This window comes from Balaenoptera ricei, chromosome 2 (assembly GCF_028023285.1).
Source record: "Balaenoptera ricei isolate mBalRic1 chromosome 2, mBalRic1.hap2, whole genome shotgun sequence".
NCBI lineage: Eukaryota > Metazoa > Chordata > Mammalia > Artiodactyla > Balaenopteridae > Balaenoptera > Balaenoptera ricei.
Genome location: NC_082640.1, coordinates 105,453,559 through 105,474,674, shown reverse-complemented (window position 1 = coordinate 105,474,674; position 21,116 = coordinate 105,453,559). Strand labels below are relative to the sequence as shown.

At 39.3% G+C, this 21,116-nt stretch overlaps 1 long non-coding RNA gene across 1 annotated transcript in view; it reads right to left on the bottom strand.

Moving 5' to 3' along the window:
- Positions 1-20,825, bottom strand: part of LOC132359510 (uncharacterized) — a 404,591-nt gene extending 383,766 nt beyond the window's left edge. Inside the window, exon 1 of the long non-coding RNA XR_009500857.1 lies at positions 20,768-20,825. This is a non-coding gene — a long non-coding RNA (uncharacterized LOC132359510). The remainder of the gene's footprint in view (positions 1-20,767) is intronic.
- Between the last annotated feature and the right edge of the window lie 291 nt (positions 20,826-21,116).

Below are 21,116 nucleotides of genomic sequence, written 5' to 3'. Positions count from 1 at the left end.
CAAATATTTTCTCCCATTCTGAGGGTTGTCTTTTTGTTTTGTTTATGGTTTCCTTTGCTGTGCAAAAGCTTTTAAGTTTCATTAGGTTCCATTTGTTTATTTTTGGTTTTATTTCCATTTCTCTAGGAGGTGGGTCAAAAAGGATCTTGCTGTGATTTATGTCATAGAGTGTTCTATGTTCTCCTAGTGTCTGGCCTTACATTTAGGTCTTTAATCCATTTTGAGTTTATTTTTGCATATAGTGTTAGGGAGTGTTCTAATTTCATTCTTTTACATGTACCTGTCCAGTTTTCCCAGCACCACTTATTGAAGAGGCTGTCTTTTCTCCACTGTATATTCTTGCCTCCTTTATCAAAAATAAGGTGACCATATGTGCATGGGTTTATCTCTGGGCTTTCTATCCTGTTCCATTGGTCTATATTTCTATTTTTGTGCCAGTACCATACTGTCTTGATTACTGTAGCTTTGTATATACAATTTACTTCTAAGAGAGCTGTTTACCTTATTTTTACTGACTCAATAACTACTTAAGACATCTTAAATATTTAACCCCAATCTTGTCAGAAATGTAAAATAGCTGGTTTCTTTATCCTTAAAAATTTTGATTTCGATTAAGCAAAACAATTCTGAGAGTGCATTTTCTAACGAATTCTGACAGTTAACCTCAAAATTCTGTCTTGATATACACCACGCAGAAAAAAATAACAAAGGCACGATAAGTTATTTAATTCCCAAATTCTTTGTTATTTTTCACAGAATGAGTCTCACATCTGGAAAAGCTCGTGCAATTAAATAGTTTGTCCAAGAAAAGTCTATTGGAAGGAATTCCAAATATACACTGTTTTTGCATTGTTGGTTATATCTAATAGAAAGCTTTTGAACACAATAATATATTAAGAAAGGAGAGGGGGGAAAATAACAAAACACTTTCCATATTATAGCTTCCTAGGACTTGAATGGACATCTGAAATCTGCTGGGAATTGCTCCCTGCCCCCAAGTTAGGACTGTACTGGAACGACTCCAGAATGTTCACTGCCTGAAATATTAAGTAAAGAAACTCTATATACTGACAGTGATCATGTGTCCCAGTGATTCTTTGCAGCCATGAAGGTTTCCTTTGTTCATAACTTGAATCCTTCCTGTTGTCATTTAAGCCCCTTATTTTCTCCCAGGGCACAAGGCCACTAGACAAAGTGACACACTCAGCAGCCTCCTGCTGCTCTCCCAATGTCTACAACTGCCCAGCGGTCTCCACCGTGGTGAGTAGGAATTGAAGGGGCCACAGTTCAGAAGAGAGGAGGGCTTCCCTGGTGGCGCAGTGGTTAAGAATCTGCCTGCCAATGCAGGGGACACGGGTTCGAGCCCTGGTCTGGGAAGATCCCACGTGCCGCGGAGCAACTAGGCCCGTGAGCCACAACTACTGAGCCTGCGCGTCTGGAGCCTGTGCTCTGCAACAAGAGAAGCCGCGACAGAGAGAGGCCCGCGCACCGCGATGAAGAGTGGCCCCTGCTTGCCGCAACTGGAGAAAGCCCTCACACAGAAACGAAGACCCAACACAGCCAAAAATAAATATAAATAAATTAATTAATTAAAAAAAAAAAGAGAGGAGAAGGGTCAAGGTCAAGAAGTAGGAAGTTGCCTTTTCTCCGCTAGAGAAAGCACTCCATGACAATAGCACCCACAAAATTAGCTAACATGTCTCTAATGAGTTGATTGCATGGCTTTGGAGGAATGATTCTTTTAGGCATCTTACTTCCAGTCTTTGGGAGAGACCAGTATTGTGGTCTGGCAGAGGGATGGGGCTATGTCTACTTTGTAGCAGAGATTGGAATGACTCCTGGCAGGAGCTTATCATTTTTGCCTTGCAGCTTTTTCCTGATCTCCCTATCTATGTGTGTTTCTACCTTCACTCCACCATTGTTGTTAACCATCATAGCACTGTGTTTATTTTATGCTTAACATGTATCATAATCTGTAATTAATTTTTAAAAATTGGTTTGTTGCCCCATCTTCACCCAGAAATACTGTCCAGGGAGGAAGGAAACCTATCTCTTTAATCATCTTTTATACCTGTATCACAGGTAGTATCTATAGGTACTCAATAAATGTAAAGAGAATGAAAAAATAAAAGTGTAAACAGATACCATCCATAGGATCAATTTCTCCTCTACTCTGTTGCTTTGGAATACTCTATCCTCTACCCACTCATCCCTCTGCAGCTGGAGCACTCCCCACTCAGGGATCACGTTAGCCTGTATTGTCTTTCATCCTTGGAGAACTCTGGACAGAGTTCTCCCTCCAGCCCGGACTGTGCATACCTAGCTAGCCAATACCTATAGCTCACTTGTTTGCGGTTTCTCAGTGTTTCACTTTGAGCACATCTATGGACTGAGTTTCAGATTGCAAGGCCAGACCACAAAAGTTAAGCTAATTGAGGCATTATGGAAAAAGAATTTTCCTTCAGGGATGCGTTCTCCAGTCTTGGGGATGATTGCTCCATCCTTTAAGCTCAATCCTTTCCTCTCCTTCTGTAAAACATGAGGGAAAAATGGTCTGCTGTGGAAGACAGAAACAAAGGATTGTGTGGACTTTTGATTATTTTGTAAAGTGGAAGATGAACAAAAAACCACGCAATAACCTTCTCTTTAAGTAAATGATATAGGGAAGAAAAGCTGAAGTTGAAACCAGCAAGTCCATTCTTCAGAAAAGCAAGCTGAAACTTTGGTTTAGTAAATAAAGTCTGCCATAGCTTATTAAGTATTAGAAAGGCACATGGTGAAAGTAAACAAAATAAAATTTGCATCTGAGAGTGATCTATTGGTCAGGGAGTTTTAGTATCATTTTCAGGCACTGACTTAGTTGGTGCGTCTATATTCTCATTTCTTTATTTGCAAGTTGCAGTGGCTGTGCTGTAGTAGAGAGAACAGGGGATGTAGCACACAGAGGGGACTCAAAAAATCTTTGGTAAAAGAATAAATGAAAAATCAAGTAACAAGAGTACTGTCCCAGTATCACTTACATATGACTTTGGAAAAATGATTTTATCTTTGAGAGTCTCAAAATTCTGATTTGTAAAGTGCTTTCCTCTGCCCAACTCAGAGGTTTGTGGTAAATCCAAATGTCATAATGCATATAAAAGACTTTATATTTTATAAAGCAGAATATAAATGTGAGATTTATTATTATCATTATTATTTAGTAAGGAAATTATTATGGAACTCACCAAGTTATTATTCAATATCTATCTAAGTATATGATAGATAGTAGGTATGGTACTAGATATTGTCTTTTTCCCAACTTCTGGCATTCTGTAATTTTTAAAGAGTAATACATTTTAATTATAAAAATGTAAATGGGATGTGCAAAAAAAAAAAATCAAGCTCTTTACCTATTCCACTTTCCAAATACACTCTCAGAGACAAACTCAGTCTATTGTTTGATTTGCAATCTTATTCATATCATATGGTATGTATACCATATAAATTGCATTTATTATTATTTTTTCAAAAATGCAATATTATACATATTGCTCTGAGCATTTTTAGTAAACCATATCTCGGCACTTACAGATAGAGCTGCCTCATTGTTTTCAATGGTTTCAAAGTATTTCATAATGCTGTTCTCTCCAACAATCACAGCTGATGACTCTAACAGTGAAGCTGATTACATCATTTAGTTAGATTAATGGTGTGGTGGTAGACGTATTGTTTTTCCAGCAGGAGTACTATTTGTGTGATTAGTATCCCCTAAATCCTTCAGCCCCAGAGATTGTGTAACTTCCCCTGGGGGGCTAGTCACAGGGAGAACAAACAGCTCTTCTTCCTTGTGTCTCACCTGAGTCTCTTCTGTTCAGACATTGTAAGAATGTTTACGAAATAGGATTTGGCAAAGTTTCCTGGATAAAGTATTGGACAGAACAATTAGTCTTGATTCTACCTGATGGCGTGATTTTAGACAAAAGTCACAGCTTCCCAGTATCATACTTCTTCTTTTCACATAACCCCCTCACAGGACTACTTCGAGGCACGGAGACCACACAGGTCAGAGCCATTTGGGCACCTCGAGAAAGATGCTTCAGGAATCCAGAAGATTATCTTCATAATTATGAATGCCTAGGGAGCCCATTTGAGTCTACCTGCTTGGTATGGTCCCACACATAATCACCTTAGCAACCATATCGAGTAGTTACTATTACCTCCAGTTTAGATGGGAAACTGAAGCTCATAGAAATTTTAAAACTTATCTAAAACCCTACTCCTCTCACGTATCAGTGGAGGGCTTCAAAGTCAGATCAGCCTAGCTCCAAACCCTATGTTCATGCCATGGAGGAAACCAAGTCCTCAAGGGTCACAGAATCAAAGCGCTCTCCATCTGGTGGAGGTTTCAGTTGAGGCTCCTGGAATCCTGCCCTCAGGGTTGGTGGCAGTGCTTCCTGTCTAGGGCCTGCACTGAGCCCAGAGTGTATTCCTCAGGCTGACATGGGTTCAGGGTCTTCCGGAGAAATCAGTGGGGTAGCTACAGACTTTTGTCACATTGTGGTCATTCTCATTCACACTAGAGTTAGGGAGGCCCCGGCAATGGATCTGAGGGGCTCTGTGGGTTCTGTAGAGCTTTAGTTCCCCAGACGGGCTTTGCCAAGCACAGTGAAGGAGGCACTGTCCTATTCCCAGGTCGTCTCCTTCTGGGGCTTCAGAAGCTGGGTCTGAGAGTCATGAAGGAAATGTCTGAACCCACAATGGGGGCATTAGAGACAGTGTTTTGGATTAATTGAGACAGGTATTTAACTCTTCTCCAAAGTCTTCCTGTCACTGAAGGCATGTTCCAAGTTTAAAGGAGCAGAGGGATTCCCAGAGGAAATCTGGACGCTTCAGTAGACCCCCACTGGCCTGTTAACACCGGCAAAGCTTCTGAAAAGGGCAAGGACACTGGGTGATCCTTTTGCAGAAGACGCCTCCCACAGGGGACTCATCAGGGATAATTGCATGCCCAAGGCTGCCAAGGTGTCATCTGACCTTTGACACACGAGTATGAGGTTGTATACCCTCAGGTTAAGGATGCTCCAGGCCTGCCTATGAGTGTCAAGGCCTGTCATCCTGGGTGGTTAGGCCTCCAGGCCTCCCAGGCAGTTTGAGATATGGACTTTCCTTAAACTACCACACAAGCTGACTCCTGCAAGCTGGCACACCCCGCCAGCCACCAGGGAGCCATAACCACAGTTTTCGCATCTACTCAAACACGTCCTTGGAGATGGAAATAATGCACATGGCATCCCACCCTCTACACCCTCTAAATTTGTGCATGTTAGCTCAAGAACATGCATTCTCAAGAGATAAATGAGCAAAGGACAAAGTTCTCATGTGTATCATTTTTTTCCTGCAATCACTCATTCATTCATCAGCAAATATTTATTATGTGCTCACCATGGATGCCAAAGGCATTCAATAAAAATTAGTAAACCAAGATGTTTGATTTGATTTAAAAATGTATTTAGGGGGGCTTCCATGGTGGTGCCGTGGTTAAGAATCCACCTGCCAATGCAGGGAACACGGGTTCGGGCCCTGGTCCCGGAAGACCCCACATGCCGCGGAGTAACTAAGCCCGTGCGCCACAACTACTGAGCCTGCACTCTAGAGCCCGTGAGCCACAACTACTGAGCCCACGCGCTTAGAGCCAGTGCTCTGCAACAAGAGAAGCCACCGCAATGAGAAACCCGCACACTGCAACGAATAGTAGCCCCCGCTCGCCGCAACTAGAGAAAAGCCCGCGCTCAGCAACAAAGACCCAATGCAGCCAAAAATAAAATAAATAAAATAAATAAATAAAAATTAAAAAAAAATGTATTTAGGACACTTTAATTTATGTTCCCATGTTTGATTCTCATCCCTTCCAATCACTATCCCCATGAGAATATTTACCAATTGGTGACCTGGAGAATGCTCTCACTCTCCCTGGTTTTCCATTTGTAACCTACAAAGAGGGTAGTGTCTCACAGCATTGTTGTGAGGCTTCCATAATTCCGTCCATGAAAGTTTATAAAGTGTGACACAATATGCAAAGTTGTTTGTTAATGCTATTAACAATCATGTGTCTAGTACCATGTTTTTCCCACTTTATCCAATTATGTTTACAAAAAAGTAGAGATTTTTCCAAAGAGAGTCATGCAAATCTCTGCACTACTGTCTGTGTCCTTTGTCCTATTTGGCTTTCAAAATATCAAAACAGATATAGGAAATATTGCTTCCACAACTAATTCCTCTTACAGTCTTTTCACCCAGAAGAAAGATCTGTCAAGACCAGTATAAGATGACCTGTAGCTTTTCCTCACCTTTTCTTAGATTCCACCTCTGTGAACAAGAACCATTCATGGGCCAAGCTGTGTGTGCTCAGTTTAGAATAACAATTCCTGATACTTTTCTTGCACTTCGCTACCATGAAACTTGGGCCTCTGGAATATTCTCCTGACACATCAGTAAATAATTCAGAGTGGGATAAATCAATATGCTTTGGTCCCCTTTCTTTTAAACCTATCTCAATGGTCTGTAGCTAATTTTTTATAAAATGTCTACTTGCACTCATGATGGAAGATTTTTAAAAATCTCCTTGACGAAAATGAAAGCATTTTATTGTCTCAATCTAAGAGTTGCCTTTACAGATCATTTTATTATCTTTTTTATTTATTTTCAGAAAGAACAGATTGGGCCAACTTCTAAAACCAAAATTATTATTTTTCCCAGATGTTTCCCAAATTTAATTGATCTATATCCAACAATCTCATATAACAGATAAATGTTTAGCAAGTTGGACATTTTTGCAGACTGTCACTTAAAACTGGAATTGTCTAGAAAAGCTTCAAAGAAAAATGACATGGTTTGTTATTGTTTGTTGATGACATGGATTTTATAACCGATTCTATCCCCTCTTTGCTTCGGAGTTTAGTTAAGATTTCAATGACATTTAGCAACTTTATGTTCCTCTCTGCCTAAAATGTTCACTCCACACACACTTGCCTATCCTCTTGCTTCTCCTGAAGACAAATGGGCCTGTGGGGATAACATGAATGACTCTCCAATTCTCTTTAGTCGATGGGAAGAGCCAGAAGGATATGGGAGGGAGGAAGGAGAGTGAATTCAGGATCTTCATTTCCCCAGTTCTGTCCCCATGAGGTCACCTCAGGCTGGCTATGTCCCTCAACATAGGTCTCTGGTCCTCTCAAGGACCTCCCTAGGCAGCCTGCCCTAAAACTCTCTCTTCTGGGTTCCCGTGACCTCTTCCTTCTCTCAAACCTTCAGGCCTCTAAGTAAATACTATCTTAAATTTTACATGCAACCCCACCTTTATAAATAAACTCTCCTCAAATTATACTGTTTTGAATGAATCTTTGTTTTTCCATTAAGACTTTGATTGGTACAGACCACTAATTCACATCTTTGCTATCTTTTATTCTGGCTCCAACTCTCTCCTTAAAAACTTTCTAATTCTACTTCTTTTTAAAAAATAGCCTTAAATATACCTTTATACTATTATATAAAGTAAAATAACCTTAAATATATTTTATACTATTACTTATAGTATATAAATATACTTTAACCCTCACAATTTTCTTTCAATTTCCCCTTTAAGTGAGGTATAGTATAAACAAAATAGACAAAACAAGATTTTACTTATTTGCAACATTTTAAGCAACTTCAGATCTTTTCTAAAATGAGGTAGAGATTAGGAAACCATAAACAAGACCAAAAGACAACCATCAGAAAGGGAGAAAATATTTGCAAATGAAGCAACTGACAAAGGATTAATCTCCAAGATCTACAAGCAGCTCATGCAGCTCAATAACAAAAAAACGAACAACCCAATCCAAAAATGGGCAGAAGACCTAAATAGACATTTCTCCAAAGAAGATACACAGATTGCCAACAGACACATGAAAGAATGCTCAACATCATTAATCATTAGAGAAATGCAAATCAAAACTACAATGAGATATCACCTCACACCGGTCAGAATGGCCATCATCAAAAAATCTAGAAACAATAAATGCTGGAGAGGGTGTGGAGGAAAGGGAACACTCTTGTGCTGTTGGTGGGAATGTAAATTGATACAGCCACTATGGAGAACAGTATGGAGGTTCCTTAAAAAACTACAAATAGAACTACCATATGACCCAGCAATCCCACTACTGGGCATATACCCTGAGAAAACCATAGTTCAAAAAGAATCATGTACCAAAATGTTCATTGCAGCTCTATTTACAATAGCCAGGACATGGAAGCAACCTAAGTGTCCATCATCGGATGAATGGATAAAGAAGATGTGGCACATATATACAATGGAATATTACTCAGCCATAAAAAGAAATGAAATGGAGGTATTTGTAATGAGGTGGATGGAGTTAGAGTCTGTCATACAGAGTGAAGTAACTCAGAAAGAGAAAAACAAATACAGTATGCTAACACACATATATGGAATCTAAGGGAAAAAAAAAAAAGGACATGAAGAACCTAGTGGCAAGACGGGAATAAAGACACAGACCTACTAGAGAATGGACTTGAGGATATGGGGAGGGGGAGGGGTGAGATGTGACAGGGTGAGAGAGTGGCATGGACATATATACGCTACCAAATGTAAAATAGATAGCTAGTGGGAAGCAGCCGCATAGCACAGGGAGATCAGCTTGGTGCTTTGTGACCACCTAGAGGGGTGGGATGGGGAGGGTGGGAGGGAGGGAGATGCAAGAGGGAAGAGATATGGGAACATATGTATATGTATAACTGATTCACTTTGTTATAAAGCAGAAACTAACACATTGTAAAGCAATTATACTTCAATAAAGATGTTTTAAAAAAAAAAGAGATTAAATCAAGGTAGAGGAAAGAAAAAAGGAAAGAGGTGTTCATCATCATCACTACCATAGACAAAAACATTTAATGCTCTTAATATATTATTTAGGCTCTAAAATAAACAATTTACACTCTCCATCTCATGGAGGCCTCAAAACAATCCCATGAAGTAGACACTATTATTTCTCCATTTTACAGATCAAGAAAGTGAGGCTTTGAGGGACTAAGTAATGTGCCCAAGGCCGCACAAGTAGCACTAAGGCAGGAATTCAACTGAATTAAGTCAAGGCTTTATATCGAGATGGTAATAATCATGGTTTCTTCACTTTTTCTATTATAAAATGTTGCCCTTTTTGAAAAGTAATCAGTAAATCACATAATGATTTTTTTGAGCAAACTGTCAAGTAAATATCAATACTTTAGTTTTAAACCCTTCTCACTAATCTTGATCATTTTCTTTTTCAAATCCCTGAATCTTGGCTTGGAGTCAACAGCTCTTCTCAGCCATTTATACTTATGCTATTGACCAGCCTTCCATCTGAGGGTCTCCAAGGGTCCTTTCTCTAAGTTGTCTCCTTTCTTTCTTTTTGATTCAGTTATTAGTGATCTATTTCCTCTGTTAGGCTATTCAAACTTTTTAAATGACAGCCTTTGGTAACTCTAAATGTAAGAACTTTTCTATTTCCTGCCATCAAAAACAACTAAAGGTAAAAAGAAATTTGCTTCTGAAAACATAGATGCTTGACCAATCAGAAGCCAAAACTTCTCAACTGTATTTACTTCTTTTCCCCTTCCCATCAGATTTCTCTCTTACATTAATTTGAAATAAAGATCTTGAGTTAACAGGAGTCCATGGCAACTGATCTCTTTGAGAAAAACCCTGACAAGGATTCAGCTCAAAAGTACCACAAAGTTTTTAGCATAATTTGGAAAATGCCACTTCATGGTAAAGTACAGTTGACTATAGTTCTAACAAAGTTTTTGAACACCAACTTAAATGGTTTTCATTATAAACTTATTAGGATGATAGATCTAACCCTGAAATTTTGATGGCTAACCATACAACTTCACTAGTGATAGTTCAGATTTTCCAAACATCTGCTTCTATTTATCTCTTTATTTTTCTCATATTCCCTCTGTGCTCATTGGCTGACCTTGACATCACAGCCAAACCCTAAATCAAAGCATTTTATCATTCTCCATTTTTTCCAAAGAAGGTCCTGAGTTTTTATTATCCAAGTAATAACAGACTCCATTTCTAGGACTTCTTTTCCTTAAGAGCCACATCATAAACAACTGGAATATTATGTTGACAAGGAAACTTCTGTTTTACATTTTTGGAAGAAACATGGTCAACAAGTTGAATAGGACCCCGGTTACTCTATGTAAATTGTTGGTGCATCTCCTTTCTGAACTATGATGACAAGCAGAAAATTGGGCATATGTGCATTTATATTATAAATTAATCAAAATTTGATTTTAAATAACACCAAAAGAACTCCCAAATTTGAAAAAAACAGTCAGATGCCCTTGAAAATAAAGAGAATCTGATTAGACATTTGGGAGGGCATAAAATTCAGGGGTCTCAGAAGGTTAACCACAGAAGGATCACATGGTCCTACATAGGGAGTATCAAATGTGTCTTTCAAACTGTTGCCTCCAAAGAAGTTCAGTGATTTATCCAAGGTCACATACATGGATTTCTGCCCAAGTTAACCTTCCTCCCATTTAACTAGACACCATGTCTGAGAACTGAGTGTCTGACTCATTCTCTTCTAAGCCCTAGAGGGACAAAGTTCTGCAATCCTCCACAGGTATTTTGGCAGTTTCTTGGGACACTTGACACAAAGTTCATCTCCATTCCTCTCTGAGAAGAGAATGTACTCACTCCATCAGGGACATCAGACCATCAGAGCAAATGGCCACTCCCAGAGCAAGATGGTGGCCTTGTGGGATTGGACAGGACCAGTCTACAATCCAGCTTCAAAGAACATTTATTGAGCACCTACTCTGCATCAGGCACTGGGCAGGTTCCTCCCACAGGGACTATCTCCCCCCCCACCGCCAGGAGATTTACATACCTGACCTAACTCTACCACTAATTAGCCCGGAGAACTTGGACTTAACTGAGCATGTTTTCTTTCTACAAAACTGGAGAAAAGTTACCTGTGCTTCTTATCTTCTAGAATTGTCGTGTGGATCAAATGAATAAATGGCAAACCTTTTGTAAAAATGTTGTTCTTGAACTAAAATGTACATACAGAAAATCTCATAACCTAAGTGTATAGCTTGATACATTTTCACAAACTAAACACACCAGTGTAACCACCAAACAGTCCAAGACACTGAATATGACCCAGAAGCCCCTACCATGCTCCCTAATGGCCACCAACCCACCCAGATGTAACCACCATTCTGACTTCTAACAGTCTAAATTCACTGTGATTGTCTCTGTTATCTATGTAAATGGAGTCATACACCATATGCTCTTTTGTGTGTGGCTTTTGTTGTTCAGCATTATGTTTGTGGATTTCATCCACATTGTGATGTGCTTTTGTAGGTTCTTCATTCTCATTTTGTAGGACCCCACTGTATGAATAGGTAACATTTTATTTATCACTTCCACTGTTGGTGGGCATTTGAATAGTATCCAATTTTGGCCTACTACTAATTATTAACATGCTGGTATATGTCTTTTAGTGAACATATGTACTCACTTCTGTTGGATATACAATGGGGGTGTGTCTGCTGACTCAGCGGGTGTATGTATGTTCAGCTTCAGGAGATGCTGCCAAATGACTTTCCAAAATAGTGGTTCCAATTTATCTTCCCAACAGTAATTCCTGAGAAATACCAACATTTGGTATTTTCAGGTTTTTCTAAAAAAAATTTAGTTAGATAAATTACTTCTCAGTGAAAACTGATCATCATTATTTTGAGTGACTGGATCCTTCTTACCTCAGAGCTCACCATATCACCACACATTAAGATTTCATATTCTCATACTATATGTCTGAGGATATTTTTATTATTTAACTTTAACAAATGTAGCATCTGGATCTATGGAAGTAAACTGAAATTAGGGTCACTGGATTATAATATTCATATTTATACTATTAGCTAGAAATAGGGCATCCCAAATTTATCTGAGTCTATCTGCAGTAAAATGTTTATTTCTCAACTGGTATTATGCCCTAGCAATAGCTATTATAAAGAGTAATTTAACTAAATCACCAGTCTGGTAGCTCAAGATGAAGATATTTGCCTTAAAGGGCTTCTTTAGAAGGTGAGTTTTCAGAGAAACAGACTCACAGACATAGAGAACAGACTTGTGGTTGCCAAGGAGTGAGGGAGGGATGGATTGGGAGTCTGGGATTAACAGATGTAGAAGGGATGGATTGGGAGTCTGGGATTAGCAGATGCAAACTATTATAACAAGGTCCTACTGTATAACACAGGGAACTATGTTCAATATCCTGTGATAAACCATAATGGAAAAGAATATGAAAAATGATGTATATATGTATAACTGAATCACTTTGCTATACAGCAGAAATTAACACAACATTGTAAATCAACTATACTTCAGTAAAATAAGTTTTTTTAAAAAAAGAAGATAAGGTTTCAGCTTGAAGGAGGCTTGTAGATGCCGTGGCCTACTTTCTCATCCTATAGGTGAGGAAACTGAAGACCAGAAAGAGAAAAGACTTGCCTGAGTTGCTAGAGGTACTTAGTATCAAAGCCAAGACCAGAACCTAAATCCCCAGAGCCTTCCTTGACCTCATTCCCTTCCTCTCTGCCTCAAACTGACCAAAGTTTCTTGAAGAGCTGCGGAAAAGATGCCACTGCACAGAAATGACCACAGAGGAAACCCAGTATGGACAGAACAATGAAGAAGACTGAGGTAAAGTCACTGAAGAGTGTGGCTGTGGGCAGGAGGGTCTTAGAGAAGCCAGGTGGTAGGGGTAAGCCAGAGTGAGGGTGGAATATCCAATGGGTCATAGCCTCAGGCTGCCCAAGGTTAGAAAGGAAGGTCACACAAGAACTGTCTCTGTCAATCATCCACCCCCCAGCCTCACCAGCCTTCTGAGAACTTCCTTGGAAGTCTTGGTCTCCTTCTCACCACAGGTTGACCTTCTGTCCAGATAATTCTTTCCATAATAGTCCCTCGTCCCACTTCTCCCTCTACCCAAATCATTCCTACACACTCTTCATCTCTCTGGGTCTTCTATCTCCAGAGCATATATTTAATCACCACGTTATTCCTCCCCCATGCCTGGCACTTGGTAGGTAAATAAATAATAATGAATAAATGGATGAATAAATGAATGAATGACTATGCTATCCATGCTAATTACCTAGGTGGAAATCCTTGCCTTGGTCCACTCATTGCAGCTTCTTGTTCTTTTGTGGGGAGAAGGGATGGAGAGGGCTTTGCTGTTGTTTTTAAGTAATTTAAAAACTCGCCCCAAGTATTGATCCTAACATGCAACCAGAGTTGAGAACCACTGGACTAGAGTAATTGTTATCAATTCTGGTTGCACATGAGAATCTTTATTTTTTTTAAAGAAATAAACATTCAGTTGATAAAATTAAAATGAAATTTTTGTAACTTTTAATTTTTAAATAATTTGAGACTTACATAACAGTTGCAAAGATAGATATACTTTTAACAGTAAGAATAAGTGAGAAAAGACCACTTATTTATAATTATCTCAAAGCCTAGAGTGGTTTTGCTTTTCTACTCTTCTCTGCATACCACTTCCTACCACGATCACTCTTCATTTTCAAAAAAAAAACAAAAAAAAAAAACCAAAAACCAACAAAAACAAAAAAAAAAAAAGGGAGAAGGGAAGGAGGAAACAAAACAAAATAAAAACAGCCCGCATTACAGTACGGCAGAATGACTAGAGAAGAAAGAAGCCAGTATCAAGCTAAGAGGGAAAATATAAAAACAGGGGGATTAAATGACATCAATGCAGTGGTTTTGCTCAGGAAACAAAGAATGTTGGAATGTAAATGGCGAATTCCTGTCCTGAGGGACAAGTTTCAATTCTGTAACGGTTAATCATGAAAACATAATAGGGTTTAATCTCACCAAATAGAGACCTACCCCTAGCCAAGCACAGGTATGTTCCTTTGTATAATAGTTTATTTGCCCTCCCCTACCCACTGCTTTCCATTATCACATTGTGAAGATTCTGCCTAGGAAATAAGGCAGAACAAAGCACAAGGTGAGTTAATAAATTCAATTCTTCTGACATAGCTTAAACAGTTCCTCCATCATCAGGCCCTTTAGGTCATATTCAGTGAATGTCCTACTGGTTTGAAGGAGTTCATCCATTCTGCTATTAATATCAGGTGGCAAATGATATGCCAGGAAAATATGGCAGTTTTTGCTGCTTTGTAAGGTTTAGGTTTAGAATTCAAAGGTAGTTACTTTCCTTTTAGCATAGAGGGAAGAAGAACAGAAGTTTAACCTAACAGGAGCTGGAGTCTTGCCCACTTAGTCCTGTGGACTTGGGCAATTTATTTCTCCCCCCTGTGGTTCAGTGGCCTCATCTACAAACGAGGAGTAATAATAGTACCTACTTCATAGGGTTGTTAATAGAATTTAATGAGTTAAGTATTACATGTCAAAAGCTCGGCATGTAATAAGGGCTCATGATGTGTAAGCTATAATCATCATTAGCTGCTTTGTTTATAAAATTGGTTTGCTATACCCACTTGTTTTGAAAATGTGTATTCATCCTGACATAACTGACATATCAGGGAACAGTTTGAGCATAAAGCAAAATTTAAGTTTGCTATGTGCACCCAGCTCAACTGAGCTACGTAAGAATACAGAAAACACACTTATGCACATACCTAGTGTATGCCTAGAAATATCTACCAGCTACTGCAGTTCACCATGTGTGTGATGAACCACATTCATCTACATCCATTGTTACAACTTTTGGTCTGATTTCAGTAACCTCATTCTACCCCTTCACAGTAATTCATCAACTGCCACCTTTCTAACACCCACTTCCACAAGCAAACTTCAATCTTTTTCACAGTAAAGTGCTACATTTATTGTAGAGTTTATGTATTTCTTAACCATTTAACATGTGTAAAACTATATTACCATTTTTATTAGGTTTGTCTTTTTTATATGTCACTGATGGAGTTTTGGATTATTGTGCCCTTAACCGCATTTTTCCCACAAGCCCTGTGGCTCTTGTTGTGCAATTCTGCAGAGTGCTTATAGGAACACATATACTGCATTGTAAAAGAACTGACTGTAATTAGCATATTTGCCACTGCACAGATCACTGACGTGATGAGCTGAACTAAAAATGAATATCTTTTCCACTTACTCTATTTAAATAGCATCACAAAGACTACTTTATTACAATAACTAAGCTCAAATAGTGTTACAAAACATATATAAAGATCCTTCCCTGAAAAATTTTAGGACAAAATCCAAGAGAGCTCTTCCACTAGTAGGAATAGCAGTTTCACTTATGCGTAGCCTTATTTCTAGGCCTGATTTGGATGCTTCTTTCTAACTTACTAGGAATCCCTGTCTAGGTTTCAGATTTCTGCCATAGTAAACCCACAAGCTCCCACCTACAGACATACTCGTTTAAGGAGTCATTTCTGTGATTTTATCCATTTCTTCATTCAACAACACTAAACAGGCCTACTATGTCCAAGGAGCCAGAGAAATTGAACACAAAGATAAATGAAATACTTCCCTTTACTTAGACAAACTCAAGGTCTTCATATTCCTGATAGAGTTATTCCCAAGAGGGTTCAGCTTACTCATACCTCTGCATTAAAAATAAATAAAATTTTAAAGTAATATAGCAAGAACACCTGCTGTTACTTCCTTTTTCCTTTTTTCATTCCTACTAAGAGGCATTCACAGTAAAAAGAAACAAAGAAAAGTTTGGACCAAATAGAAAAGAGCTGGCAAAGTAGTAGATTTTAATCCAATCAATAATCACATTAAATGTGAATAATCTAAACATACCAATTAAAAAGAGACTGTCAGTTTAGATAAAAAGGCAACACCCAACTAGATGCTGCCTACAGACAAAGATGATGGTGAAGTTGTAAAGGGGGTGTGCATATTTGGGGTTTTGGGGGTTATTGATTTGGGTGGTAGTTGTACAAAGCATTTCCTTTGTAATTGCTTGCTAAACTCCATTTTATTTACTTGATATGTATATTCCCAATAAATAAATAAAGTTAACTGGCAAACAAACAAAAAAAAAAAAAAAAAAAGAGGCATTCACAGTAATAGCTACTGGCTAATAGCTTTTTTTAAAAAACTAAATATAATAATCCCTTCTGTCAACTCCTTTACTCCTCACAATTAGGCTTCAAAGACTTATTTTTTTAAGCTACCTTAGCTTTAATGGTAGATAATTACATATTGTTTTTACAGAATTTTAAATAGAATATCATATGATAAAACATATGTTAAAACAGAACATGAACATCATGTTGAAAAGGAAAGTATGGTTTCTAGAAGAGAGGATACTGACCTTTCTCACATCTCTGTTTATATCTGAACAAGAGAAAATATATGTAATTTCCAAGAGGGTAAGAGGAGGACCAGGATAAGAGGACCTGAACGGGGAACACCTTTCCAGCAGGGGAAGTAGGAACATCACAAGGGGGTCTCCAGGAGAATGTTCCCAAGGGCTTTTTTATACCTATCTGGTTGAGACGACTGAGATCTCATCCTGTGTGAAGGCAGCTGAAGTCACTAGAAGGCCATGGGAGGCACTGTGCCTTCCCGTACCGTATTTGTATCATCGTGAAGTTCCAAGTCAACGTTCAAGGTTTCACATATGATTAAAGTGAGTCATCTCTATCAATCGAGCTCTTCCATGAGGCTCCTGGAGTTCAATGTTTCTTTGAATATGACCTTGGATTCCATAGATTATAAATTCTACTTAATTCCTTTAGTCTCTGGTGAAATTAAGCAAGCAATCACCACTTTTGAGTCTTCAAACATTTGTTAATCCAAAATATGCATTTTAAAATTCTCCCATTTCCCAAGATTTCAGAGCTGGTAAGGAACACGTCTAAGACCTATTCAGCTCCCTAAACTTTAATATTCTGTATACCATATTCTGCTACATGTTAAATGCTAAGTGCAGTGAAGTCCAGAAACTTAAGTGAGTGGGAGCCTTGTTTTAGTTTGAGTGTTTATTGGCAAGTTCCAAGGACTGGGGTAAGCTGTCAGGAAGGAGTCTTGGAAAGCAAGCTTAGTAAACAGGAAAGACAGAACTTCAGTTGGTCCTCATTTCAACGTCCTGCTTGCACGTTTCAAAGGTCACCAAGGAGAATGCCATTCTGTTGGAAATACTGTGTAATATATAAGGACAGAACTGGAAATTAGGACCTAAATGTTGAGAACCAAATATAGTAGACTTTTCTTCTTAAAGTATACGTAGACTGAGGTTGCTAGAATTAAAACAGATTTTAACCACAGAAGAATTAATCCAACCTTAAATTTCTGGGTAAAGTTCAGAGCAAAATATGTGCAAAACAAAATTGAGATCATTCCTGAATAACCAAGTTAAACCTTTTGAGACAGTGAAAGGAAAACAGTTCCTGCCTCCCTCTCTTCCTCCCACTCTCTTTCTGTCACTCTTTTTATCTCTCTCACACACAAACTCTTCAAACCAATATAAAAAGTTACCAAAAAATACAGATTTTTAAATTATACAAAATAAACTCTAAATATATTTGGAGTGTTGGGGTTTCTATTAATACTAAATTAAGCAATGCAAAGAATTTAAGCAAAGTTCTACTTCACTGCCTCTCCGAATGTAGTTTTATAATCGGTATGCAGATGTTAATTAGTAGGAAGAAAGTGCCTAATGGATCAGAAATATTATCTAAAAATATCCAGGTAGAAAGAATGCTTTTCCTCTAACTAAATAGTACTGAATCCCAGGAATCAAACCAAGAGAGTACATAACAGAGGAAAGAAGATCAAGATGCCACTATTCTGTTTGTCAACTGACCACTTCTTGGTCTCTCAGTTAAGCAAAGTCACCCTTTGCTGCTTTGCATTTTCTCTGACAGTAGAAATGAAATTAACCCCATCCAAAGATTCCCTGAAATTCACATGCACTTACCTAAGCTCCTAATACCCTGAAGTTTTATAAGCAACACTATTTCATTTTCCTTTAACAAGCAAAGTTGTGTATTAAATTCCCACCACCTGCCATGTAGTGTGCTCTAATGTGATCCTCACTATCACTGCCTGTGGTGGAGGTGGAAGTGGGGAGACACCACTCACTCTGCCTCCCTGAATTTGGGGCTCTCACGTGGCCTTCTAGCGCACTTGGAGAGCAGTCTTTGTGTGAGTTCTGGGAGCTGCCTGGCTACGCTTAGAGAAATAAGTGATCCACATTTCTTCCGGGGGTGGTACTCAGGCAGGCACTCTCTGCTCTGAGCTGGTTCCTTTGCTCCGACCACCTAACGTTTAACTCCTTCTCTGAAAGGAAAGATGTATTGGTTGGAGAATAAAAATGACCAGAAGAGGTGGCAGAAGTCCTGGATTTAGAAACAACCAGATTCCTGGGGGTTGAAGATCTGTTGAGACAGTCTGCATGAAACCATCTCTGGGAACACACAGCAGATACAACACCACAAATGAAGCCATCAGTGACCTTCAATTTTGGGAATGAAGCTGAAGGACAGGTCTCATTGGCCTTGACTCAAACCTAGCTCCAGAGTCAACTGTCATCTCTCAGGAAAAGAGAAACTTAGACAAGATTCAACATGAAAAACATCCTGGGCCTTGGACATTCTTGTCCAAGTAGAGTTTGTGTGAACCTTCAAAGCCTTCTTATTGCTGGAAAGGTACAGTGGTACTACAATGACTGGCAAGCGTAGACTTCATCATTAAATATCCACCTAAGCCTTCGTTCAGTGCTCAATTAAATGTAGGATTTCCATCCCCAAAGCATACCAGATGGCAAGGCCTGGGTGTTCTGAATACTAATAGTTTTGCTCCAGATAAGCCCAAGGGAGCAGTTATGGCTTCTACCTTAAACTCTCAGCTTGGCTCAGTTTGGCTAACTTCACCCTGACTTCTCCACCTTCCTTCTCTCTCCTCTTCTTAACTCCAAGCAAAATCAAAGCTCTTCCCCCCCAATGCTTGGTTATCTCATTATGAAAGTTTTCAGTACCAGAGGACTTTGGATAGATTTGTCAGGCCCTAGCTTGGCTTGTCTGAGGTCCTTAATTGACAGATTCACATGTGCCCCATTCATGAACCAAACCTGATCAAGATAGGGGCCCCACTAGTCAGTGCTGAGGGGAATTAGTCTTCTGCTGTCAACTAGTAGTTTTCAACTACGGTGATTTTTTTGTCCACCCAGACATATTTGTCAAAGTCTGGAGACATTTATGGCTGTCACAACTCGGGGGGGGGGTGGTATTAGTAGCAACTAATGCATAGAGGTGAGGGATGCTGCTAAATATTCCACAATACACAGGGCAGTCCCTCACAACAAAGAATCATCTGACCCCAAATATCAATAGTGCTGAGGCTGAGAAACCCTGCTGAAGACTTAATCCCAGAACTGGGCCATGGAACCCATGCTCATTCTGAGTTAAACTTCACTCTAGCCCCCTATTGTATCCTCCTTGTCAGTTTGATTTCTGCCTCGTGTGCCTGCCCCATGCTCTGGTTCTTCCCTGCAGGGCCTGAAATCTTGCTCTGAACCCTGCCTGCTTGGCTCTGGCTTGACACTTTGGCTTTTGCCAGAGCCCCACCCTGGATCTTATAATTGGAGTCCTATCCACCTGGACCCACAGAGTCATGACCAATCTTTTTTTTAGCGTTTTTGCTGTGAGAATCCCCACTGCCAATCCCTACTTACCAGATCGTACCACAAAAACAGGAACAGTGAAATCAGCCTGATTCACAGCCCCACTGGATGTTGTATTCCGGACTGCTGACTGCCCTTCTCAGGGGCCGGTCCCACAATTTGATCAAGCCACCCAATCTGGGTCTCATTTCTTCCCCCTTTCCCCTAAGTCTGTGTCACTGAGATTACAAAATGACTTGAGGCTGAGTTGACTTCTCCAGGATGCTTTGAGAGAAAGAATAATTTCTAATGCAGCATCACTGAGCGCTATGCTAAGGGTAACACTCTGCAATTCAGACATTTCCACCTAAGCTTTAGAACCATGATGATTCAGGCAGGATGCTATTCTAGAACAATGATGGCCATTTTTCAGAAGCCACCAAAAGTATTACGTCTTTCACTCTCTTTCTCTCTCTTTAGTAATTATTTCAAATTGTTACATGATTAGCCATCCCCCAGCCTTCCATTAGAGAAGCAACCCATAACTATTTCCCTGGAAGGTGCAGCCACACACCCTGCCAGGATGTCATGCTGCTCCCAGGCACAATATACAAGTATGCCCATGCCTCTCTGCCATGACAGAGAATGTCATTTCCAGGAGAACTTTGGCTTCTTGGCCTCATTCCAGATGGATTCAAAAGAGGAAAGGAGACAGACAAAGCAGTAGATGGAAAGTAGCTGGCAGGAGCAATTCCGTCCACAAACATCTGCATAACCAAGAAATGAGTGCAGGTTTGCAGTAAACTAATGTACACCTGGGTGGGGTGACAGCAGAGCAGAGTGGGTGGGGACGCTTGCTCGAAGCAGTTGAAAATCAGGGTCCACCCAACCAGAGCTGAGAGTATTATGTGAGTGACTGTAAGAACCATGATCACTTTGTAGTAAAATCAAGTTATCAGAGTGGGGCTCAAAGACAGTGGAATTTCAACCTTACTGGTTTTGGCCCCTGTTCTTACATTTGCATAGCTGCTTCAAATGCTAGTTCTAATGGCTTCTGAAGATGCTCTGCAAGGAAGATTCCCAAGAAACTAATAAAGAAGTACCTTAGGCACAAGAAATGATCATCAAAACTCATCCTTCCCGAATACAGTGAAAAATCAACAATTTTCCCAAGAAATCTGCATCACCAGAAGTCCTTCCTAAAAAAAAAAAAAAAAAGAAATTAGAAGTGAATGAACACAGCAATCAAACCTAAAATATTGTAACCCTTTGAAAGAACACAGAGATGAAACCTAAAAGATTGCCCCATTTTCAAGGTTCTATCGATCTAAAGTAGTAACTTCGTATTTTTAAAATATAAATTTAAAAAGCACAGCGCCTCCTTTTTAATCCTTCTGGATTCATCGAGACATAACTCCTGGTTGAACAGCAGTTGAACACACATGCTATGTA